General features: G+C 38.8%; 1 long non-coding RNA gene across 2 annotated transcripts; it reads left to right on the forward strand.

The window, feature by feature from the left end:
- Positions 1 to 12,653: 12,653 nt before the first annotated feature.
- Positions 12,654 to 14,462, forward strand: LOC133735414 (uncharacterized). 2 transcript variants are annotated; one of them, XR_009858990.1, is made up of 5 exons: positions 12,654 to 12,824; positions 12,998 to 13,041; positions 13,146 to 13,223; positions 13,339 to 13,414; positions 14,131 to 14,462. It is a non-coding gene; the product is annotated as an uncharacterized LOC133735414 (long non-coding RNA). The 2 variants fall into 2 exon arrangements; XR_009858991.1 differs by having other exon boundaries at positions 13,348 to 13,414.
- Positions 14,463 to 26,727: the final 12,265 nt, after the last annotated feature.

Genomic DNA, 26,727 nt, shown 5'->3' on the forward strand with positions numbered 1-26,727 from the left:
CTTTTTTGTTCCCTAATATGCACAAGGCAGTTAATCAATGTGATGTCAGACCATTTGTCAAAATCTTCTAGATTGCCATTTACTTCTTCTTTGTCTAGGGCTAGTAACCCTTTCGAAATTGTGCATTCAGACATTTGGGGTCCAGTTCTTGAGTCTTATGATGGATTTAAGTATTTTGTAACATTTGTAGATGATTTTACGAGGATTACTTGGTTGTATCTTTTGAAACTAAAAAGTGAAGTTGTGGATGTTTTTAAGGATTTTCATAAACTTATCATCACTCAATTTTCATCATCTGTTCATATTTTACGATCTGATAATGGTTCTGAGTATATGTCCAATAACATGTCACAATACTTGAGCTCACAAGGCATTGTGCATCAAACTAGCTGTGTTGGTACTCCTCAACAGAATAGGATTGCCGAGAGGAAAAATCGAGACATTCTTGAAAAAACCAGAGCTCTTATGTTTCAAATGAATGTTCCCAAAAAATTTTGGTCTCAAGGTGTTCTCACTGCCACATATCTCATCAATAGATTACCTAGCAGAGTGCTTGGTTTCAAATCTCCTCTTGAAGTGTTGAAAGGCAGAAAGATTGATCTGTCTCACTTGAAAGTCTTTGGCTGCACATGTTTCGTTCATATTCAAGCTCATCAACGTGATAAACTTGATCCTAGAGCTGATAAATGTGTTTTCCTAGGATATTCATCTACTCAAAAAGGGTATAAATGCTACAATCATGCTACTAGGAAACTCATTGTCTCCAGGGATGTAAGATTTGATGAAGTTACTCCTTATTTCACAAGGAAATCATGTGATACTGGACAAGGGGAGTTCCTATCTGATATGTTCCCAAGTCCAAATCTCCCTATTGTTGAGGATTGCAATCCTTCTATAAATCCTGTTGTTCCAGTTCAAGAAGCTCCAGCTCTCCCTACTGTTGAGGATTGCAATCCGTCTATCAATCCTGCTGTTCCAGTTCAAGAAGTTCCAGCTGTCCTTTCTGATCCAGAGATTGATAGGCAATCTGTTGATGAGCCCACTGCTCCATCTGCAGTTGTTCTTCGTAGAAACCCTCCACGAGAACGAGGTCCTCCATCAAAGCTCAATGATTATGTAACGTACAATGCAAGGTATCCAATGACACACTTCATCTCTTATAATAAATTTTCATCTGCTCATTCTGCATTTCTGAGTGCCCTTGATAATACTCATGAACCTCAAAGTTTTGAGGAAGCCAATCATCTTGCTGAATGGAAGCAGGCTATGACAGATGAACTTCAAGCTCTCAATGATAATAATACTTGGAGTATTGTTCGAATTCCTAAAGGAAAGAAAGCTGTAGGTTGCAGATGGGTTTATAAGACCAAGTTTCACACTGATGGCACGGTGGAGAGACATAAAGCTCGTTTAGTGGCTCGTGGTTTTACTCAAACATATGGGGTAGATTACAAGGAAACTTTTGCTCCTGTTGCTAAAATGAACACAGTAAGAGTTTTGTTATCAGTTGCAATTAATCATGCATGGCCTCTCTACCAAATGGATGTCAAAAATGCTTTCTTACATGGTGATCTTGAAGAGGAAGTCTATATGAGGTTACCTCCTGGTCATTCTCAATCTCATGATCCTGATATAGTGTGCAAGCTTCACAAAGCCATCTATGGCTTAAAACAATCTCCACGTGCATGGTATGCCAAACTTAGTTCAGTACTTGAAGAAGTCGGTTTTCACAGAAGTAATGCAGATTCTTCATTGTTCATTCGCATTGGCTCAACCAGCAAACTTCTAGTGCTTATCTATGTTGATGATTTAATCATAACAGGTGACAATGCTGAAGAGATTGAGTTGCTCAAACAATCGCTTCGAAACAGGTTTGCTATCAAAGATTTGGGGATTCTTAAATATTTTCTTGGTATCGAAATGGCTACTTCTCATAAAGGCCTATTTCTTAACCAAAGAAAGTATGTTCTTGATTTGCTGCAAGATGCAAATATGAAGGATTGCAAACCAGTTCGCACTCCCCTTGACAGTAAGCTGCAACTTGATGTATCAAGTAAGTCTCCCTGTAATCTAGCTGCCTATCAAAGATTAGTTGGTAAGCTTATTTATCTCACGATCACTCGACCTGACATTGCTTACGCTGTAAGCATTGTCAGCCAATTCATGCATGCTCCAACTTTGGCTCATCTTCACATTGTAAAGAGAATCCTTCGTTATCTCAAAGGTTCCGTTGGTAGAGGCATTTTGATGAAAAACAATGGAGACACTCACATAATGGGATACACTGATGCTGATTGGGCAGGTAACTCCCTTGATCGTAAATCCACTACTGGCTTCTGCACATTTGTTGGTGGTAACCTGGTTACTTGGAAGAGCAAGAAGCAAACTGTTGTTGCTCGTTCTAGTGCAGAAGCTGAATACCGAGCTATGGCCTCCACTGCTTGTGAGCTTATTTGGCTAAAAGGTCTCCTCTCTGATTTGGGGTTCCCTACTAGTCAACCAATGTCCCTTTTTTGTGACAATCAAGCTGCAATGCACATTGCTTCTAATCCAGTCTTTCATGAAAGAACCAAGCACATCGAGGTTGATTGTCATTATATTCGAGCTCAAGTTCAATCCAAAATTATTGATACTCATTACACTCGAAGTCATGACCAGCTGGCTGATATTTTCACCAAATCTCTCTCCACTGCTCAGTTCCATCGAATTCTTGGCAAGCTTGGCTCAATGAATCTCCTTGATCCAGCTTGAGGGGGAGTATTGGAAATAATTATGAGCTGTCTTGTCTTTAGCTACAAAAGAAGAAAAGAAGTGTGAAAGGGACATGAACTATTCCTTTTGCTTTCACTTTCACTTTTCCTTTTTCCTTTCACTTTTCACCTTGTCTCCTTTTGCTGTCTTGTCTTTAGCTACAAAAGAAGAAAAGAAGTGTGAAAGGGACAGGAACTATTCCTTTTGCTTTCACTTTCACTTTTCCTTTTTCCTTTCACTTTTCACCTTGTCTCCTTCTTTTCATTTTCCTTGTTTTATGGCTTTCCTTGTCTAGTTGTTCTTTAATTCTGTTTTGTCTTCCTCCATTTATAGGACCATATCTTGTACTCGTTCTATGAGATTAATATACAAAAAACATCATATGAAGTAATAGTAGAAACATTCCACAAATAGTTGTCTTTCATTTTCTTCATTATTTGTCTTTCATTTTCAACAGAATTTGTAAAGGATCTCCTAAGCAATCATGATATTGTCTGATATATGTCTTCTTGAAACATCACTGACTTGATTGGGACTAATAAGCTTCTGCATCAAATATCTTATTCTTACAACAATGATCGATATTGGAAATCACTTTGTAAATTGTTATGCATAAATTGATAGGCCTGAACTGGACCATATTTTGAGGACCAGTAACTTTAAGAATTAAGGAAATAATAGTATGATTCAGGACATTAGGGATAATTCCATAATTGAAGGCATTTTGCATAGTAGAAAAGACATCAGTTGAATATACACTCCAAAATTTTTGATACAATAATGCTGGAAATCCATCACAACCCGGAACTTTCAGACCACGAATAAAGAACATGGCTTTTTATTTAACTTCATTCATGTCAACAGGAAGATACAAATTACTCATATCAACATCATCAATGTGAGGGAAAAGTCATGGAATTAAGTATCTTGTATCAGAGAAAGTAGACTCAGGAAAAAGATTTTGAAAAAAAAAATTGACAGCAATATTCTTCATAACTCCAATTTTAGTCTACGAATGACCATCATTATTATCATAGAACCCCTCAATCTTATTTTTTTCTTCTTCTCACAAGTGTAATTAAATGAAACAACTTGGTGTTTCTCTGCCCTCCTTGCAACCACTTATCTCTAGACTTTTGTTTCCAAAACAAGTTTTCTTGATCCCTTAAAGTTTCGTACTATGAGTTCACTATCAAGATTGATGAGAAATAAATTACTATAACTATCAGTAGCTTTCTGAATGCCACCAATGCGAGCAAGAAGATGCTTTTTCCTTTTGAAGATGTTGCCAAATATATTGACATTCCACTACTGCAAATCATGGGAGAGGTCAGTGGTTTTTTTAACAAAGTCTCCATAATAGATTACCAAGATTCACTGATTCAGCAACAAAGATAGAAAAGTCACATTTTTTTTTTTTGAGGGGAATGAAAGACTAATTCATTGATTAATTGAGAATCATTACAATCAGAGATTATATGGGCCTCCACGTTTGGAGGAATAGAAGTAAAGAAGTCTAACACAAACTGGTCTAACTTGGCTTCCCGAGCCAGAATATGAGCCACCTGATTAGCTGTCCGTCCACCAAAAACCACTCTAGCTGCCAAAGCTTCGTGCAGCAAGTCTCTTAAATCATGAAGCAAAAAACCCAATTCAGAATGATCTAAGGAGGATCCATTAATCGCCAATGCCAAATCCTTGCAATCAGTTTCAACGATCAATGGCGTAAGTTGGTGTTCAATAGCCATCTGCACACCCAGAAGCAAAGCTAATAGTCACATTGAGTTAACCACATCTCTTGAAATCTGAAAGGAGTGACTCTCCTATTAACATAATTATTAGAATGTAATTGTAGCAAAATGGGACAATGATCTTATTTCATTTTAGGAAGATGTCTGATGAAAGCCTCAGAGAAATATGTTCTCTAATTGCAGTTGCAGAAAGCTCTGTCCAATCTCTCTTTAATTCTATTATTAAACCAATTGTAGCAACAACCAAGAAAACTCATATCAATAAGAAAGTTACTATCAACCCAATGCTTAACAAGCAAAAGAACACTCTGAGAATTTTTTTCAATTAAATTAAGCAACAAAATAAACCGAGCACATTAATGTCAATACCGACTTGTTCTTTAGAGTCACATATTACATTATACTAAGTTTACAAATGAACTAAAATAACAATTCAATAAGTAAACTCAGGCACTATGCTCATTACACAGCAGAAGACGAACAAGTGCATAACAAAATTAGGTTACTAAACCTACCACTGCAACAGCAAGGAAGCTCTCTGCCTCAACCACGTTCACCCTAACTTGCAGGACAAATCCCTACACCATTGAATAGTGCACCGTGTTGCAACAACAAACTCGTTAGGGAAAATTTCGCAAACAATACACCAAGTAAAGGCCACTAATAATTTTTATACATAAAGTTCCAAACCAAACATTTCGGTACACGAAATCTGAAACTCGACCCACTATCAGTACACGACGTCAATTTTTGACACCAAAATGTCCATTATGCCCTCATTTCTTTTTTTTTTTAATAATTTTTTTTTTCTGTTATTTTTTTTTCCTTCGTTTTTTCTGTTATTTTTGTCTATTATTTTTTTTCCTTCGTTTTTTCTGTTATTTTTTTTCCTTCATTTTTTCTGTTATTTTTTTTTCCTTCTTTTTTTCTGTTATTTTTTTTCCTTCTTTTTTTCTGTTATTTTTTTCTATTATTTTTTTTCCTTCATTTTTTCTGTTATTTTTTTCTATTATTTTTTTTCCTTCATTTTTTCTGTTTTTTTTTTCCTTCATTTTTATCTCTTTCTTTCTTTTCACATGACTAAATATTGGCTGAGTTACAAATATAAGCTGTAGGACCATAAATCTCACCAATTGGAGGGCAAGGGCGGCGTTGGAAGCGAGGGAGTGAGCCCGGAAGAAGGAAGAAGAAAGAGAAAAAAATGAAGGAAAAAAAATAACAGAAAAAACGAAGGAAAAAAAATAATAGAAAAAAATAACAGAAGAAACGAAGGAAAAAAAAATAACAAAAAAAAAATTAACAGAAAAAAAGAAGGAAAAAAAATAATAGAAAAAAATAACAGAAAAAAACAATTATTAAAAAAAAAAACTGAGGGCATAATGGACATTTTGGTGTCAAAAATTGACGTCGTGTACTGATAGTGGGTCGAGTTTCAGATTTCGTGTACCGAAATGTTTGGTTTGGAACTTTATGTATAAGAATTATTAGTGGCTTGTACTTGGTGTACTGTTTGCGAAATTTTCCCAACTCGTTAAGCTTTTTAAGCTTGTATGAGTAAACTCAAAAATTATAACAGCAAGCACATGCTTTAGATACCTCTACTTAACATCAAATAAGAAATAAAACACTCGTCAACAATTTTACATCAACGTCATACTCAATAATCCACTTCGTGATTTAGACCACCAACATATGATATCACAACTTACGATCCAAAACCACCAAACCCCAAGTCAACCGAGTATTTACACATAAAATCATAACCCTTTCCTCTTGGAAACAAATATCTATTCTCATCGTAACATTGTGAAATCACAGAGAATTCTCACAACACAATCACTCATATCCCCTTCCTGTTCTCGTAGAAGATGTAAATGTCACCTCAAAGACATTTTAACTCACCTAAAAAAACTCAAACAACCATTCTACTTTAATTTCAAAATCAAAACTAAATCCATAACTCCTGCATATAATGTAGTTCAAGAATTCACGAATGAAATCAAGTAATATAAACATAAAGTAATCCCTACATATAATTTAGTTCAGGAGATTACATTAAATCACATAATTCAATATCATAGTAATCGCTGCATATAATTTAGTTCAGGAGATTACGATGAAAACAATTAACTCCACCACCACTGACACACTTTACAACCACAATCACCACACATGTTGCCTACATCATAGTCCCTCTGGGACAACAAAACCCTTCTTGGACGATAAATGAAGAATACTCTGAGACTCCTTTTAATTTGCCGCACATGTCACTAATTTACTCCCAATGCATGGTCACACTAGACCCAAAAGGTTTCACAAAACCATCAAACGATTTCTCGTCCTCGATCACTATTATGATCCTCGGTACTCAGACTCTTGGTACAAAGACCAAATCATTTTAAAGAGTCACTCAAGACCCAAAAATGTTACTCACACTTCATAGATGACAATATCATGTACTCATTTCAACTATGGTTTCCACACTCCAAGCACTTTCAAAACAAAATATAAATCATCATTATCACGATATATTGCTCCCCACAAAGAATAAAGTCTCACAAAAATATCATACCATCAATATATATATTTCACGTAAATATATATATATATATATATATATATATATATATATATATATATATGTATATACACGTAGTCATTCACTCAGGAATGCCATTAATACCAACTATAGTTCACAAAGCACAAAACCGAGAAAAATCATTTTTTTTATAACAAAACTTTATTTTAACTTACCCATAAACCATAGACGATCAAGTTCATATAATTTAAAATAAAAATATTTATTTCCGAAAACGATTTCACAATTTATCAAGTAATTCTGAATAATAAAGTAACTTCGTTCATAAATAAAAAACCTCGTGAGATTTACTCACCTCTAAATCTGGCTGCATCTTCTCTTACAGCCGAGATAAAGTACAGAACACTCTCCGTCAATCACCTAAGTAAAATAGGTCTCAACTTAGTACACGAATCACAAAACGATTAAAGTTCGAACCCCCGTTTGAACTGAAACCTTGAAAGTGATGCCAATCGAGGCGAAACTTCATCCGAGACCATCCAAAGTCTTCGGAATACTTCTACGATCGATATGACAAACCTACAAGCCGATCGAACAATTGGATCCTCACGGATAAAAAACTGAGCGAATCGAAAACGCTAAAAACCCTAACATGCTCATACGATCTCCAAATGCTACAAACCATATATCAAAACGCGCATATCAACCAGTAGATGATATTCGGTGAAAGAAACTACCCCACACATGGCCAAACGCACCGCCAAGCTCCTCTACAGGCGGCTGCACGTGCAACGCACGCACCGTCGTGCCAAACTCAAAACTAGCTCAATCCAATCATCCAACTTGGAGAGCTCACCATAAGGATCAACTTTTATTACCTGGGGTTTTGGCCGGTTCAGCCTAGATCGCCACTACAAGCTAGAAACCACTGTTCACTGTGAGTTGGAGCTTCTCCGGTGCAAATCGATCAAGATCACCACTATGGATCGAAAAGAGGATGCTTCCACGAGAAAAACAAGACAGGAGGAGAGAGTTTCGGTCGGGTCCCGACACTGCCAATCTTTTCCGCTTCGATCCGCCGCCGTGGACAAGAATTGGAGCAAGTCGCCACCACAGGGAGGACCGCATGGAGGAGGCGAACTGAACTGGGCAAGCGCCGTCATCGGAGGATGCCGGAATCGGCCGGAAAAGTTAGGTCTTGAAATTGGGTCCGGGTCGAGTCAACCGGAAAGTAGAGAGAGTTTGGGATTTTTGGAATTTTCTAGAATTCATGCTAAAAATGGAAAGTGAATTCTAATTCCAGAAATTTCCCCATTTATACAAAAGTTTTCGAAAATGGAAATAACTTCTGCTGACAATAACTTTCTCATACGAACTCTGATTTACGCGTGCCACATGTCCACGAACTTGTATCGACGTGTTCTACAACTTTCACTACAAAAAAGAATTCCAATGGCTACACTATTTTGCGTCGGCGTAAAATTGCCGTCGCTAAAACCTATTATTTCGCGACGGCAAAACAGTTGCTGTCGCAGTTGTGTGAAATATTTGCGACCGTAATAATTACCGTGGCCACTGGTCGTGGCCAGCCACTGTTGGTCTACTTCAGCGAGAATAGCCGTAGCAAAATTTTAACAGTTTGCGACTGCAAAGTAGCTGCCGTCGTGTCTTCTCAAAAAAAGAAAAAAAAAATGCAGCTACCGTCGTGTGTTAGGGTGGTTTATATGTTTCATTTCTCATACTTTGTATTCTTTTAAGATTTAAACGATTTTATCTCTTGGAATCCCTATTCTTTCTTTCTTTGCTCCGCCCTCTTTCTTCTTCGAGTCCATGACTCCGTCTCGATCCGATACCGATAAGTACTTTCAGATTTCCTCCTCTCTCCATCACCTCCTTCAGCTATTTTCCACTCTCGATCTGTCAAATTCGCGGCGGAATGCAACGCCCACCAAAGGCGCCAATTTAGGTCACATCTGGCGAGTTATCATAAGATCTACCAACCAATCGTTCATCAAAAGCGTCCTCTATAAAACCCAGCAAAAGTGTGAGAAAAAGGAAAAGGTTAGGGTTTTGATTTGATTGGGTACATTTTAAGTTTCTGTTAATTTGATTGGGTTTTCATATTATGTGAACTTTCACATAATCTAATATCAAATTCTGGATAAGATAGGTTAGGTTTTTGTCTAATTTTGCATATCGAAAGAGCTACGAGCTCCCTTTGTAACTCTGCTTTACTTTTTGCCAATACATGCGGGCTTTACTCTACACCCGCATCCTCATCGCTCTCAACTTCTTCAATCATCAATATTTCTGTTCTTCCCAATTAATTCCAGTTATTTTCTTATTTGAGTTGGAGTTAATCTGAGTATTCTAGATATGCAGGGATTTTGGGCAAGTTGATTTCGATGCCTTGGAGCAGTTTGAGTGTAAGACCCCGGAAATTCTTTATTAATTTCTAATGGTTTCCGGGAATTAGTAAAGTGTTCGTTTGTACGATTTCGTGGCTCGTGATGGAGCGGAAGTGTTTCGGACGAATTATTAGTCGAAGAATATGGTTTAGGGGGGGTGGCAATGGTTGACTTTTTATACGTTGGGTTTCTCCGAAAAATTCCTTCATGAAAGTCGTAGAGCGCGTCTATACGAGTTCGTGGATATGCGGAACGCGAAAATCGGAGTTCGTATGAGAAAGTTATGAGCGATTGAAATTTGGGGAAATTTCTATAAATATGAGAAAATTCCGGATTTTTCAGAAAATCCCAAAAGTTTCCTTTTTCTCATTTTCCTCCCCAGATTCTCTCCGTTCTCTCTCCTCAGAACCCTCGGGTTCCGATCGACCCGACCAGGCGTTTTCTCTCTGCTCCGGAGTCCTCCGGCCACGACCCGGCCCTTACCGTGCTCGTCGCTCCACGCACAGCCTCCCTCTGCCGTCGCTTTGCCGAGCCGCTGCCCCCAGACCCGGATCGAAGACGCCCAGCCAAGCGAAACCGACCCGATCGGATCTCGGCCTTGCCGGCGTTGCACGGACTGATCCTTCTCAGTTTTGGGTTGTCCTCTTCCTGCTGATCATCCCCATATAGGCCTTGCATCTCGATTTGGGGTGTAGAGCGCTAGATCAAGGTTTGACTTTTTCGATGGTCCTGATTTGATCTAGGATCTGATCAGACGCACGAGAGTGATCCAACTTCCAAGCTTGATGTAGGACGATCTAGACCGAATCTCACTTTGCTCCAGGTATGAAAGTGGCTCATCTCTTCATTTTGAACAAGTTTGTAGTTGGTGACTTTGGCATCGGAGGTGGTTGATCCGGCGTTGACCGCCGTGGTTGACCACAATCTGAACCACCGCTTGTGGCGGCGCGTAGGACCTCTAAATTGTGTTCTGTTTTCAGTTTATGCATTTACGCATCGATACGGTCGTTTTCATATATTATAAGGTTAATTTGGAAAAAGGTTGATGCATGCTAGATTTACGGTTTTACGCGTTATCTTCGGTTTGCGATCCGAGAGGATCCGACCGTCAGATTTACTTCAAATTGTGATATGTTGATCGTAGAGCTGTTCCGATGACTTTGTGTGGTCACGGATGAGGATCCGACTGTGGGATAGTCATTTAAGTGTGTTTTATGAATTGGTTGCTAAGTTAAGGTCGTATTTGTTTAGGTGATTGATGGTTTTGGTTGGGCGAACGGTTGTGATTGTGATTTTGGGCTGTATTGAAGACGCAGCGGGATTTAGAGGTGAGTAAATCTCACGGTGTTTCGGTTGATAAATTAGTTATGTTAATTTAGTAGATTTAATTGTTAGCATGCAAAATCATATTTATCAAAATAAATCATTTGTTTTAAAATATATGAACTTGATCGACAACGGTTCATGGGTAAGTGAAAACAATGTTTTGATATAAAATGATTTTCGAGAAGTATAATTTATAAAACTATAGTTGATATTAGTGGTCATTCCTGCGTGAATGACTACGTATATATATATTTACGTGGAATATATATATAGATGGAGTGGCTTTGTGATATGTATATGTTTGATGGTTATATTGTTGAAAGAGTGAATTGAAAATGTGGTGTGACATTGGTGAAGTTGTGTTTGAGAGTGTGATTAATTATATTGTAATACCAAAGTGGCGACCAAAGTGGCGATAGTTTATATTGTTGTACCAAAGTGGTGACCAAAGTGGCGATAGTTTATATTGTTGTACCAAAGTGGTGACCAAAGTGGCGATAGTTTATACAGTAGTACCAAAGTGGTGACCAAAGTGGCGACAATTCATCATGTGTGTGATTGATGTAATTGTATGAGTGTAGCGGTATACAATTCATCATGTGTGTGATTGATGTAATTGTATGAGTGTAGTGGTATACAATTCATCATGTGAGTGACTGATGTAATTGTATTAAAAGAGTAATTGGAGTTGATGGGTGATCATCTACTTTAGTCAAAGTCGATGGGTGAACATCGACTATTGACTTTAGTTTGGAGTTGATGGGTGATCATTGACTTTAGTGTGAGTTGTTTGACTTCTTCATTTATTTTCCTTTTCCTTCTAATTGTTGAATTTTATGCAATCTCCTGAACTAAGTTATATGCAGGGATTACTGCTTTTGTATTGTTTGCTTTATTGTAATCTCCTGAACTAAGTGATATGCAGGGATTACTGCTTTTGTATTGTTTGCTTTATTGTAATCTCCTTAACTAAGTTATATGCAGGGATTACTGCTTTTTGTATTGTTTGTTTTAATGTAAATTCCTGAACTAAAATCTATGCAGGGATTTATATGATTTCTTTTGTTTGTTTTCATGTGATCTCCTGAACTAAGTTTCTATGCAGGGATTACTGATTTTGCTTAATTCTTATTGTGGGTATAGTTGTGGGTTGTGATCTGTAGTGATTGGAAATGAGTATGTTTTCCTGGTTGTGCCGTTGAGGCAAAGGAATGGAGATCTGATAGATTGTGGGGACGTGAAATGTTTAAAATATTTTGAGTTATTTGTATAGTTGGAGATTGTGGGAAGTGAGATAAAATGAATTGAGAGTCAGAGTATGTGGGTTTTAGTTGGGTTGAAATTATTGAGCATGATATTGATTAGTTTGAAACTTGATGTTTTTGTTGTGATAATTAAATATTGTTGCTTTAATTATCTCACGAATTGAGAAATTATAAGCATGAGTGACGTGAGTCATTTTATTTGAGTTTACTCATACAGGCTGAAAGGCTTACCGGGTTTGTTGTTTACATTCCCGGTGCACTATTCTATGGTGTAGGGGTTATTGTGCAGGTTAGAATATCAAGTGATCGTTATCGAAGCTGAGGTGGACTTTCCGTCACGTGGGTGTAGAAAGGCGCTCATACTTGTAGTCTTCCGCTGTGTAGTGAGTTGGTTAGAGTGGTTACAGATTGAATTGATATTCAGTTTAATTTGTAAACTATCTGTAATGTAATATGTGACTCTAAAGAACGAGTCGGTATTGACATTGTGAGCTCAGTTTGTTTTGTTGCTTAGTTTATTTGAAAATTTTCTTTGTGTTTTTCTTGTGCTTGTTAAGTTATCGCGTTTCGGATTTGAATTTAATTATTCAAAATTCGGGGCGTGACATTGAGAATCTCGATTTTCATAGACCTCGCTCCACACCATCAATCTCTGCAACAGAATCAAGCAAGTCCTGGCCTTAGTCGATTGCCCTCACAATTTTGCCCTTAAAGATCTCCTCAGACCCGACTGCAATCGCACTGAGTATTTTCTCAGTGCAATTATCAATTACCATCTTTATAGGTAATATTATTTTCTCTAATTCTTCTTCTGTGGGAACTATGGTTTTTCCTCTTTTGAGTTTTAGGGGTAAGTGAACACGTTGATAGATGAGAAACTTGATGTTAACTTTTTAATTTTCATTATCAGAGAAACAAAAGTAAATCTACTCACCAAACTTATGAATCCATTAACAGATATTGAGGAGCAGCACGAATTGTTGCAGGGCTAGGTTTCCCAGGTATATCATATATATCTTGTAATAAACTAAAGGGATCACTATATTCCAGTTACAGATTCCATTTAATGTTTGGTGTCTGAAGCTTGGTAATTGTATTTTACCAGGAGAAGAGATTTGTAGATGCAAAATGAGTTCAACGTAATGGTGGTCAGAAGTTGGAGCTGCACGATTTTGTACGAGTGGTGGGTTGTTTCTTTTTCTGCAATCTGTATCTAGAATTGTAATAATATTGGTGCATATATATTTTAGTCAACAATTCATGTTAATGTCTGAAGCTTGACAAATGTTTTTTGGTAGAAGCTACAGGCTAGACAGTAAGAGACCTTACATGTCAACTATCAACATATGCATTCCTCCAACCACTAGTCTGTAGGTAAGCTAGTCATCAAATATAGCATATCCATAATTAAATGCAAACAAATTTTTAAAACTTTATGTAATGTCACTTTGGCTTGGCTTGTGTTGGTATACCTTTGGGTTGAGCATGAATTAAATGCAATCAATTTCTAAAGTTTCTGTAAGGTCAGGTTTGCTTGGCTTGTGTTAGTTTGTTTTCCATTGTGATACTTGGTCTTTTTCATGTCACAAGCAATCGTTAAAGGAAAACTCTCTCTCTATCATTCAATACTTGGGTTGTTGTTGCATAAGAGGCAATTTCCAATAACACAAAGCAATTCATCAGATATTTGATATCTTCAAATATTAGTGAAGTTGCATGTATCATTGTGGCTACTATACTTGGTATATCATTGTCCCGTGTTAGTTCATGTATTTTACAGATTTTGATGTTTCAGTTTCAAACTCATTCTATGTGAGAACAAAATCTAGTCTTTCAGTATTCAGTCTAGTCTTTCTTAATAGAGATGTAGAAAAAGTTATAACCATTATATTTGGCCATTTTTGTTCAGTACAAGTGATTGGGTTGTTGATGACTTAGGCAGGCAGCATTATTTTATTTTATTTTTTGTTACAGAAGGGAATTGTTATTGAGTGTCTAAACTGCTAAGTATTTCTTTTCATCATTTCCCCCTTTGAACTTTTTATACTCTTGAAGGTGCCAAGTAGTAACATTGCTTTTATATTCATCAGCATGCATTTTAGCCCTGGAGAGGCAGTAATTGTTGCTCAGGAAGTTGTCAGTACAATGGCTGCGAAGGGATATGATCTGGGACAAGATGCATTAATCAAGGCCAAAAGCTTCTGATGAGTCCTACCAAGTATCAGCTACTACAACAGCCAAGGTTTACAGTTACTTCATAACACTATATTTTTCTCTTTACTGAGGGGAGAGTTATCAAGCGGACACCTCCATCGATCTGAGCAAGCACCATATGCCCAGAATCTAGTTGAGATAGAGAAAAAAAAGCTTTCCAATCACCAAGTATTTCAGAGTTTGTATTTCAATATATATTTTGCATATCACACATTTCAATATATATTTTCCAATCACCAAAGCTTATTGTATTTTAGAATTTTGAACATTGCTCAGATGTATGACCTTCATTTCTTTAAAGCTTAATTAATTATCTTGTAAACTTTCGTATAACCTTCATTTCTTTTGTAACATTCATGAATGTATCATTCCCTTTTGTATAAGTTGCATTCCTTTTTGTATAGCTTTTATCTATAAAAAAAAAATTAAAAAAATTAAAAAATTGGCCATGCATTTTGCAAGCCAGATTTTTTTTTATTCATAAATAACACTTTTGCGACGGCATTATTGCCGTTGCAAATGACTTTTGGCGACGGCAAAAAACTTCAGTAGCGGTTGGTGGCGTCGCCATTGGTATTTGCGACGGCTTTTTTCGGTAGCAAAATTCTTGCGACGACAAATCATTTGCCGTCGCTAATAGTCTTGCGACGGCGCATTGCCGTTGCAAATACCATTGGCGACGCCACCAACGGCGTCGGAAGCATTGCCGTCGCGAATAGTCTTTTGCGACGGCAAAATAGCCTTTGGCGACGGGGACGCGCCGTGGCTATTGCAATTTTTTTTTGTAGTGTTTTGTGAAGGAAGTTTTCGGAGAAACTCAACGAATAAAAAGTCAACATTTGACCCCTCGAAAATAAAACGTTTCAAGTAATTATTCGTCCGAAACACTTTCGCTCCACCCTCGAACCACAAAATCATACTAATGAACACTTTATTAATTCTCGAAAATTTTAAGAAATTAATAATAAATTTTTGGGGTATTACAATTTATTTTCAATAAATATGATTTCACAACTAACAATTATTTCTAATAAACCATAACATAACTAATTCATCAACTGAGACACCATGAGACTTACTCACCTCTAAATCCCGCTACGTCTTCACACACAAAACGAGATAAGCACAATCCATAACAATCCGCTCAAAATAACTTTGTCAAGCACCTAATCAAATCAAGGTCACAACTCATTAAGACACAATGTACAAGAACGTTTAAAGTTCGAAACACTTGAACTAAAAAACTGAAGTTTATTCCAATTGAGACAAAACTTCACCTGAGACACCGCAAGGTCTCCGAAACACTTCTAGGATCAAATCGCCCAAATGAAAAGATAATCCAATAGTCCGATCTTCACGAACTGAAAATCCAATGAATCGAAACTGAAAATAACATAACTCGTCCAAAAAGTCGAGCAATCACAATATTAAACACACCTACACGTCTGTATTGACTAAGGGAGGTAAATGGAGTAAAGAACTAATCCAGCGGTGGCCGGATGCGCTGCCACAAGCCGTTGCGGGTGAGCCCCATGCATCGTCAGATGAACTTTAAAATATGGAGAATCCGCTCCGACCAACTTGTAGAGCACAACAAGGGGAGAAACTTTCACACCTGGCACTAAGGCCAATTAGGCCTAGATCAAGCTTGAAAGTTTGTGTGGCTAAAACATCAAATCCCGATTTAGAGCTCTACACTTCAAATAAGTCTTTATGGCTTGTAAGGATCGAACCAAGAGGAAAAGGGTTTCAAAACCCAACCGGTACAGTGCTTGCGGAGGAAGACGATGCCTGGGGGAGGGAGAGGATGGCCGGGGGAGTCAATTTGGGCCGGTTTCGCCACTGGAAAATACTGGAAGATAGCACCGGGTTGGCTCAAGGGTTCTTGGTTTGGTCAAGGATTTCTAGGAGAGAAAGGTTTCCAGAAAAATTCGGAAAGTTTCCATTTTCATAAACTAATATTTTTTTTCCAAAAATTCTTACTTATACTAAAATTTCCAAAAATGGAAATAACTTCCGCTGATCTTAACTTCTTCATACCAGTGTTCTAAAACTCGGCCGCCCAGGCTGTATAGGCGGCGCCTAGGCTCTGGGCGGCAGCTCTCCGACTCGATTAATGACAAATCGGCGGAAATGGGAGGTCTGGACTTGGGCGGCCGCCAAAGCGGCTTAGGCAGCCGCCTAGGCGCCTGGGCGGGTAGATGGGTAGGCGCTAGGCGGTATTGAGTTGAAAATTGTAGAGTCGAGTCGTTTGAATTAGCGATCTGGGAGGAGGTTCGAGAGCAGAGACTTTAGTGATGCTGCGGAGATCGGCGGCGGTGAAAGCTTGACGAATGATGGTGGCGTCGAGGGGCCGAGTCAGAGGTCCAGAGGAGGAGGAGGGGCTTTCTTAGTTTTTCCCCCCAGCTCGAAGGAAAGTCTTGGTGAGGTCCGTGGAGTATGTTGATGACAGCGTCGTAGCCGAACACCTTGAAGGCTTTGCAGAGGTCGATGGCGTTGTTGCGGGGAGAGGGTCAGAGTTGCCCATTGTTGTTGCAGATAAGAATGAAACTCAAAGAAAAGATTTGAGTCGGTGGGGAGAAGGAAAAAAAGTCAAAAATGTTTCTCTGAGGATCGGGGCACGTGGAATGAATGGTAAAGAAAAGGGCTGAATGGTCTATCCGTCAAGATAGTCTGGGGCACGTGGGAAGTTGGGATAAAGTTATGCACTTGGGCTATATATTCTATATTCTTTAAGTAGTTTTTGTTTTGAAATACTTTTAAGTCTTCTTATATTCCTAATTATTTAAAGAAACGCCATAAAAATAAAATTAAAATTAAAATTATAAAATACAATTCCGCCTAGGCGTCTAGGCGCTAGTCCCTTGACCACCGCCCGACTAGCGCCTAGCAATTTTTCTAACCTTGCTTCATACAATATTAAGAAATTGCATGCCGTATGTCCACGAACTCTACGACTTTTATGAAGGAAGTTTTCAGAGAAACCTAATGAATAAAAAGTCAACTCTTAATCCCTCGAAAATAAGACGTTTCGAGTAATTATTCGTTCGAAACACTTTCGTTTCACGCACAAAACAAATAATCGTGCAATCAAATCACTTATTAATTTATGAAATTCATATGAAAACTAATAAGGAAAATTTGGGGTATTACACCACCAAACAAAGACACATTCATATCCTCTTGCAAATTGAATTTCACAAGGTAAAAATCATTAGGAAGATTAATTAAATGTTAGGTGTACATACTAGCAGATACTTGACTGCCACAAGGTTTCATGCTATCACCAGACCCCGCAGGGCCACCCAAGTGCCATATCATGGACCGGGTCCAGCACCCAACATAATGGTGCTTATAATGGGCGGCACCTTGGGTGACAAAGGTCTCAGGCCTGCCCGGTAGATCTCACCAAAGTACACACCAGAACCTGCTATTATTACAAAGGGGTGAACTGCATCCCATATGGAAGAAATGGGAAACACCTTTCCCATGCCCAAGTATATAAGCCAAACTCAACCACCTTCATAAGGGTACGTAATAACTTCTTCTCCTTTACTGTTACTCTGTCAAATTACATACATAACCTTACATCAGCATCGGAGAGGCATAAACCGTCCGGTACGGTTTATACCTCTGACATTGTGTATTTTCTTTGACAGGGTCCCGAAGTTATCTTGGTACCCACTAGTGGGTATAGCATTCTGCCTGACCAACCCCGGAGAAGTCACCAGAAACATTAGGGACCTTGGGGATTCCATTTTCTCTTCAGAGCATTATACATATAGGTAAACACATTAGTAGCATTGGGTTTTTCCATAAGTTTGATTATAATAGCACACCTCCATTCTAAATTCAGCTTATCATTCACACCTATGGAAAACTAATGTTTGGAGCAATGGTACCTAGAGTGATTTGGTAGTCATCCTCAATCATCTTGAAGTCTTCATTTGCAGCATTACCATATTGGATAACAGGGTTAACCAATTGTGAAAGATAGCTATCAGAATTCTATAGGGAGAGGAGAAGCAACTTCAGATTCAGTAACCTTCACCGCCTGTAACTTGTCACAAATTATATCATCATATCAGAATCACTTACTTAAGCTTGGAGGAGAAAAATTTCTTCGCCACTCCCCTGTGGGAGGGCGGAGAAGGTGAAGACTAGTACTGATGCCATCATCAGGGTGGAGGATATTGAAGGAGAGCCAGCGATTGGAGATCGGACAAGAGTTAACAGTCACTAGCTAAGCCAATCAGATAAGGAAAAATAGTAGGCCCGTGGAGCGCGTTCTCTTAGCACAGTTAATCTAGATTACAATTTTTTTTTTCTTGAAGTACCCAAGGTTACTAAATTACTATTGGCTAATCAATTATTTGGGTAGGTTAATTTTACTTGTGTTTCCCGTATTGATAAGGTTAATAAACCTACCAAGATGGCTCATTTACGACTAATTGCACTATGTAATATTATTTATAAAAATTGGGCAAAGGTATCTATATAAACCAGTAGGAATATGTAGAACTATTACATGAACTTTGCAGTACCACCACACTACACAGAGACATCCAGACCACACACCGACACCTGGAATCAGAGCTCGGCACCATAACACCCGTAGCAGGCAACATTGGAGGCCATTGGATAGCGGTGCGATCTCTTTGATGGAGGCCTGAACTGAGGAGCTACCTCCTATTTGGGAAGGCATCAATCCCACATCACAGAAAAGGGAAACCCCCTGCCAGTTGAGGAGTATTTGATAGGCCCAACCACCTTCATTAATGGTAACGACTCCTAATTAAGTATTGTTATTGTCATGCCCCAAACTGGCGAGACTACGGCCGCTTGCCACATAACAAATAAAGGATGGAGGCAAGCCAGGCCTAACTAATAATTCGCACACAATAATTCATAAAGCAACAATTTTAAACTGAAAGCAACACAAAAAATAATCTCCTAGTTAATCAATCATTGGAAGAAAAACATTGTTACAAAACTTTAAATAGAAGAAATATTCCAAAACAACGTTATCCACTCCGCAAGTTGGAAATAAGGTAAATAGTTACTCTCAGCAAAGTATTATTCTAATTCTTTTAGCCAACTGGCCTCTCTATGCCGGTACACTGTGTCGCCTGTTATGTCCTTTTCCTCAAGGTTTGAGAATAATAAGAGAAAAAAACATCGATGAGCTCGGGCGCTCAATAAGCAATCTTTATCTTAACTAGCTAGATCAAGCAGGACTGAAATAAAACAGAAATAAAACAACAACAAAAAAACAAACTGCGAGGTTGTTAGACTATGACCACCTTTAACCCCGGTGGTTAGGTCCAATACTGATAGGAGCATTTTTTGTGACGTTTTAAGCGTCATTCTCTCTACATTTTTCTAAGCTATTCTCTTAACATTATTATTTCTAACTTAGTTATTGTTTTTCGGTACATTTGAGCTTCAAAGCCATAAATGATATGTCACGCCCCGAACTTTGAATAAATAAATTCAAATCTGAAACGGGAAAACTCAACAATCACAAGAAGACACTTAGAAATTTTTTTAATTAAACTATGCAACAAACAAACTGAACTCACAATGTCAATACCGACTCGTTCTTTAGAGTCACATATTACATTATAAATAGTTTACAAATTAAACTGAATGACAATTCAATAAGTAAACACACCCACCACAACTCGCTACACAGCGGAAGACTTAAAACTAAGAGTACCCTTCGACGTCCACGCTACCGAACGTACACCTCAGCTTTGATGATTATTAATCGATATTCTAACCTGCACAATAACCCCTACACCATAGAATAGTGCACCGGGAATGAACAAAACAAACCCGGTAAGCTTTTCAACCCGTATGAATAAACTCAAATAAAGTGACTCACGTCACGCATGCTTATAATTTCTCAATTCGTGAGATGAATTAAAGCAACATTAATTAATTTCACAAAACTCAACCAAACATCAAGTTCATATCATAACATCTCAAGACAAATCACACTCACTTCCCCTCAACATAAAACATTTGTCAAAACGATGACCTCACAACTCATTCACAATTCACAACAAGTCTCAAACCACAACCGCACTTACAATTGAATTAAGTAAAATCAGTAATCCCTGCATAGAACTTAGTTCAGGAGATTACATAAAATTCAACAATTAGAAGGAAAAGAAAAATAAATGAAGAAGTCAAACAACTCACACTAAAGTCAATGATCACCCATCAACTCCAAACTAAAGTCGATAGTCGATGTTCACCCATCGACTTTGACTAAAGTAGATGATCACCCATCAACTCCAAACTAAAGTCGATAGTCGATGTTCACCCATCGACTTTGACTAAAATAGATGATCACCCATCAACTCTAAATACTCTTTTAATACAATTACATCAATCACTCACATGAAACAACATGGAACACATTTCTACAATTACCAAAACACAACTCTCGCCACTTTGGCACCTAATCACAACTATCGCCACTTTGGCACCTAATCACAACTCTCGCCACTTTGGCACCTAATCACAACTATCGCCACTTTGGCACCTAATCACAACTATCGCCACTTTGGCACCTAATCACAACTCTCAATCATTACTTCACCAATGTCACACCATCCAATATATATATACCACGTAAATATATATATACGTAGTCATTCACGCAGGAATGACCACTAATACCAACTATAGTTTTGTAAATTATTCCTCTCGAAAATCATTTTATATCAAAACATTGTTTTAACTTACCCATGAACCGTTGTCGATCAAGTTCATATATTTTAAAACAAATAATTTGTTTCGAAAATGATTTAACAATTAAACAAGTAATTCCGAGTAATAACTAAATCCGTTCGTAAATTAACCACGTGAGATTTACTCACCTCCATATCCTGCTGTGTCTTCATACGCCATACGAGATACACAAGCATAACAATCCGTCCAAACAACATTGTCAAACACCTAATAAAATACGACCTCGATTTAGTACCCGAAACACTAAAAACAATTAATTTTCGAACTACCAAATCAATCCAACAATCCGAAAGTAACGCCAATCGAAGCGAAACTTCATCCGAGACCACCCGAGGTCTCCGGAATACTAATACGATCAACATAACAAAACGACAAGTCAATCGGACGGCCGAATCCTCACGGATCGAACATCGATCGAACCGAAAACCCTAAAACTTTGAAAATTCATAACTTGATCATACAACTTCTAAAAATTATGAATTATATATGCAAACGATTGTATCGACACGTAGAACACAAAAATGGAAAGAAACTGTTCTTGAGGTGGCCGGAAGTGGCTGGAAACCACCACCACAGTGGCGGCGCCGCCGCCGGACCAAAGTCGGAATTTGGCAAAACTCCCAACATGAAAGTTCTTCATCTCAACTCGAATTGCAAATTTCATAACTAACACAAAGTCTAAATCATAGCCATGTGGCCGGAATTTACCTCGCAATATCAGAAATTCGATGAACCCTAGAATTTCAAAGCTTCGATTCGTCCTCCACAAGTGAAATCGTCCCAAGCCGCTTTGGGAGAAGTATCAAAGTCCTATGGGCTTCAAAAGCCCTCAAGAACCACCGGCTATGGTGGCCGGAAAAAGAAGAACCGATGGAGGCGATTTCGTCCCCGACGAGGTTCTCTTCTCGGCCTTGTAGCACCTCCTACAGCTCGTATTTCACTTCGATTTCTTCTACAAACTCGTAAAAGGGGTCGAGACCAGAAAAGCCCACTTTGTTTCACGTCAATCGGTGGCCGGATGAGGAAGATATGGCCGAAAAACTGGTGAGGGCGAAATCTGGGCTCGGGAGAGAAAAGGGCTCGGTTTCGGTTTTCTGAAATTTCTGTCCTTCTTTGCAATTTCCCAAATTTTCTCATATTTATAAAATTTTCTCAATTTTCAATCGCTCATAACTTTCTCATACGAACTCCGATTCACGAGTTCCACATATCCACGAACTCGTATCGACGTGCTCTACGACTTTCGTGAAGGAAGTTTTCACAAAATTCAAACATATAAAAAGTCAACCTTCGCACCCCTCCTAAAACCATACTTTTCGAATAAATAATCGTCCGAAATACTCCCGCTCCATCCACGAACCATGAAATCGTATTAACGAACTCTTTAATAATTCCCGAAGCATTGAGGAATTAATTACGAATTTTCGGGGTATTACATGATATAACTTAGTTATTCTCTTAACATTATTATTTCTAACTTAGTTTATTGTTTTTCGGTACATTTGAGCTTCAAACGCAAGAAATGAGCTCTAGAGAGCCATAAATGATATAAATGAGGGCAAGGAGTAAATGAGACGCAAAAATGGAAAGAAATGGAGAAATGATACATTCCCAATCCTATAGGAAAATGAATCCTAGTTGACGTAGGAATCCTGAGTCAACTAGGAGTCAAGCTCGGAAAAATAACGGAAATAACAAATGACAGAATCTCAGTTAGACTAGGAAACCTAATCTTGCTAGAAAAAGGAAACCTAATATGACTTGGAGTCCCTATTGAACAAGAAGGGCTTCGAATGGTTCTAGAACATCTCGGAAATGAAGAATCCTTATTGGACTTGGAAACCTGTTGGCATAAGGAGTCCTAATGACACTAGGATACTGAGTGGAATAGGAGAGCCCAAGAACATTCAAGAAGCATCTAGAAGAAGTCCAAAGCATCTATAGAAAGGACTTCACCTCAAAACAATTTAAAAGTTTCCGTTGTGCATTTTATGAAAAATTTATTTTAAAACAAATTGCCTAGCGGATTTCTAGAATGAAAGTCAAATTTTTGGCTTATGTTTTTGAGACCTGCGGCACTGTAACATATTTAACCTGGTGAGGTGCAGTTTGGGGCGTTACAATATTTCCTCAACATGGAAATATGGAAAATATCATGCACTCCGGCCAACGTAGGCGGCAAGCCAACTCTATAGGCCACTTCTCCAACCCTTTCTAATAATTCAAATGGTCCCACAAACTGAGGACTCAACTTCCCTTGAAACCTGAATCTCTTTACTCCCTAAATGGGGGATATCTTTAAGAACACACGATCATCCACTTGAAATTCCACTTTACTCCTTCTGATATCTGCATAACTCTCTTGCCTATTTTGGGCAGTACGTAGGTGTTCTCGAATCATTTTTATCTTTTCCATAGTTTATTTTACTAACTCAGGCTCCAATAACTTCCTTTCACCCAAATCATTCCAAAAAATAGGAGACCCGCATTTCCTACCATATAACGCTTCAAATTAATGGTGCCATCTCAACACTTGCCTGGTAAATATTATTATAAGCAAACTCCGCTAAGGTAGATGATCCTTTCATGAACCCTTTAAATCAATAGCGCATGCCCTCAACATATCTTCTAAAATTAATTTGATAGTCCTTTTTGACTGGCCATATGTCTGAGGGTTGAAAGCGGTGCTAAAGTTCAATTTTGTTCCCAAAGCCTCATACAAACTTCTCAAAAAGTCCTGACATAGACCTTGAATCTTGATTTGACACATCGTCACAGGAACCCATGTAGCTTCACTATTTCGTTGACATATAGCTTTGGCAATTTCTCTAAGGTATAACCAGTTTTGATGGCTAGAAAGTGGGTCGATTTTGTTAACCAATGAACTATAGACACTAGCAACAATATGCAGGCATAGCACGTAAGCTAACCAACACAAGGTCTGCATGGCTCGGCACCAGTCCACATGGCCCGATACACTAAAGCGGGGGGGGGGGGGGGGGGGGGGTATTGGGACCTTGACTCAGTCATTATAACTCGATACTAGAACAGCTAAAGCAATTATTTCCTGCTGCTATATTCATGAAGGAGTGCTTGGTATTAGGTGACAAGCCCTGAGGAAATGAGCATCCATCGCACATCGAAAACAAGGAAAAACTCCTCTACCTGGAAAGGTATTTAAAGGGTCGAACCTCCCTCATTAAGGGGAGGACCCCTAATTAAGTATTGTTACCCTATCAGATTATATACATAGCCCTGGTTTTGGCATCAGACTGGCCTAGACTGACTAGCTCAATCTTCAGTCTTGACACCCTATGTATTCTCTTTGATAGGAAGCGGTACGTGTGGCCCCACCAGGTCATCTACTCAGCATTGCTCTTTCTATATGCCTTTACCCGACTATAGATAAAAATATTTTGCTCCGCCTGTAGGAAACAAGGTGTCAGCCCACAACTGGTCATTACCATGGCTGAGTAGACCGATGATGCAGACAACCAACTAAAGGATACCGCGAGTACTCTCATATTTACCACCGATGCCTTCGTCAGTCAGGTGGATAACTCGACCATGGGAAATGAAGGGTTAGGAGCTCTGGACCTCACGGAGCCAATAGCTAGGACATCTGTACCCGCCAGCAAGACACCATAATGATGTTAGAACTCATGAAGGCCAACATATTCGCTCTCCAGGAACAAAGTCGCCTAGACCGGGAGCAAAGCCGTCTCAATTACAAAAGCAGCTCGTTCGCTCAAGAAAGACTCCAGGAGCTAGAGGAAGAGAACATGACTTTGGCATGTTCACTGGATTGTAGGGTACAACAAAATGAGGTCCTGATGCGAGCATTGGCCACACCATTACCTACCCTACAAGGAGTGTCTGGGCAACTCCCTAAACCGCAGCAGCTGGGCTAAACCAGTGGGTGGTCCATAAATCTGCCACTTTAACCTCGCACGTGTTTGCAAGATCTACCACCCCCACCACTACCCACGAGAATAGTCTGGAGATGCACCGCAACAACATATTCCCGACGAAAACATTGCTCCCTTAGTTCAGTTGAGCTAGTCTGTCGCTGGAGTTCAGTCTACGATAGAGCTAAGCGAGAATCGAGCTACTTGGCGCCCAAATAAATACTGGATTCGAAGATCGTTCTAGACCTTTTACCCAACAGGCGTGCATCTTGGTGCGCTCCCTGTCACAAGTCACTGAAAATAGATTACCCAGGGACTAGCGATCCCTATCAACACCTAGATGGGTTCAGATCTCGGACGAGCACAAAAGGTTACTCGGACGAGATTTGTTGTAATATGTTCTAGGAAATCTCTCCGGGGAGGCAAAGTTGGTTCTATGAATTAGCGGTAGGTTCAATAAAATCATTCAAGCAACTCGCTGACAAATTTGTAGCCCATTTCATCCTACAGACTGATGGATACCACACCTCGACCTAACTCTTCAAGATCCAATGAGGCAGGAAGCAGAGCACGAAGGCATTTGTAAACTGCTGGCATATGGCAACAGCAAAGGACCGGGATCTCGATAAGGGGTTAACAAAAATAGTCTTTCGCCAAGGGCTTAGACCGAAGAACTTCTCGTACGTGATAAATACCAATTCGCCCGTAGACTACGATGAGCTCATCACAACTACCATAAGGCATGCGTATGCGAGTTCGAGACCTATGGTACTGGATCCTTGTTGAGAATAGAGCAGGCAACCGAGAACAAACCAACACAAAACCCCTCAATCTACAAAGAAAACAAGAAGTGAGATTGGAATCAGAAGCCTAATCGGTCGACGTATAAGAGAAGTAAAGACTAGGGAAGCAAGAGCGGTGATCGGTATGTCAAACCATATCAACAGGAAGACGAGAATAAGTCCGATAGCTATGTGATTATACGCATTTATATGCGTGTAATTATATCTAAAACACTAAAAATAAGCAAATCCCCATGTCAATTAATATGTAATTAATCTATTTTTATTTATTTTGTAGGAAATAAGCGGAATTGCGGAAACGAGAGAAAATGGTGCGAAATTGGAGCAAATTTAAGTTTCCGACAAAATGACGAAATAGTCAATGCGGGTCAACCATGGTCAACACCATTAAGGGAGCGGAATCCAACCACCTCTGATAATGTGTGGAAGTGCATTGAGAAAGAAGAGAAGAAAGAAAAAAATGGGGAAAGGTGAAGAAAAGAAGAAAGGAGAAAGAAAAGAAAAAGGAAAAAAAAAATATCTGAACTGTGCTGATGTCAGCAATAAATCATCAGCTCCTTTTCTTTCTTTCCCACGTGCTGCTACTTCTTTTTATTTTTATTATTATTATTATTATTTTTCCTCTCTCCAATCACTTGCTGCCACATGTCCTTTTCTATCATTTTCTTCCACTCTTTCAGCCACCCATATTAATCTCTATTCTTCCTCTCTAGGATATCACGCCCAGAACCGCCAAACACGGAAACACCCACTTTGGTCTAGAAAGGAACCCTAAGTGAGTCCATCGCCGCCATTGCGCCGCCGTGCGCTGCTATATTCTTCGCCATGCTTCAATGCAAGATACTTGCATGGAATTGTCGGGGAATTGTGAATCATGAAACACAACGAGCCCTAGTTAATATGGTGCAAGCGAAAAAGCCAAGTCTCATCTTTCTGGCAGAAACCCTAACACAACCAGATCAGATCACCTCTCTCCAAAACCGACTAGGGTTTGAGGGCA

The sequence above is a fragment of the Rosa rugosa genome, chromosome 3 (genome assembly GCF_958449725.1).
Source record: "Rosa rugosa chromosome 3, drRosRugo1.1, whole genome shotgun sequence".
NCBI classification, from domain to species: domain Eukaryota; kingdom Viridiplantae; phylum Streptophyta; class Magnoliopsida; order Rosales; family Rosaceae; genus Rosa; species Rosa rugosa.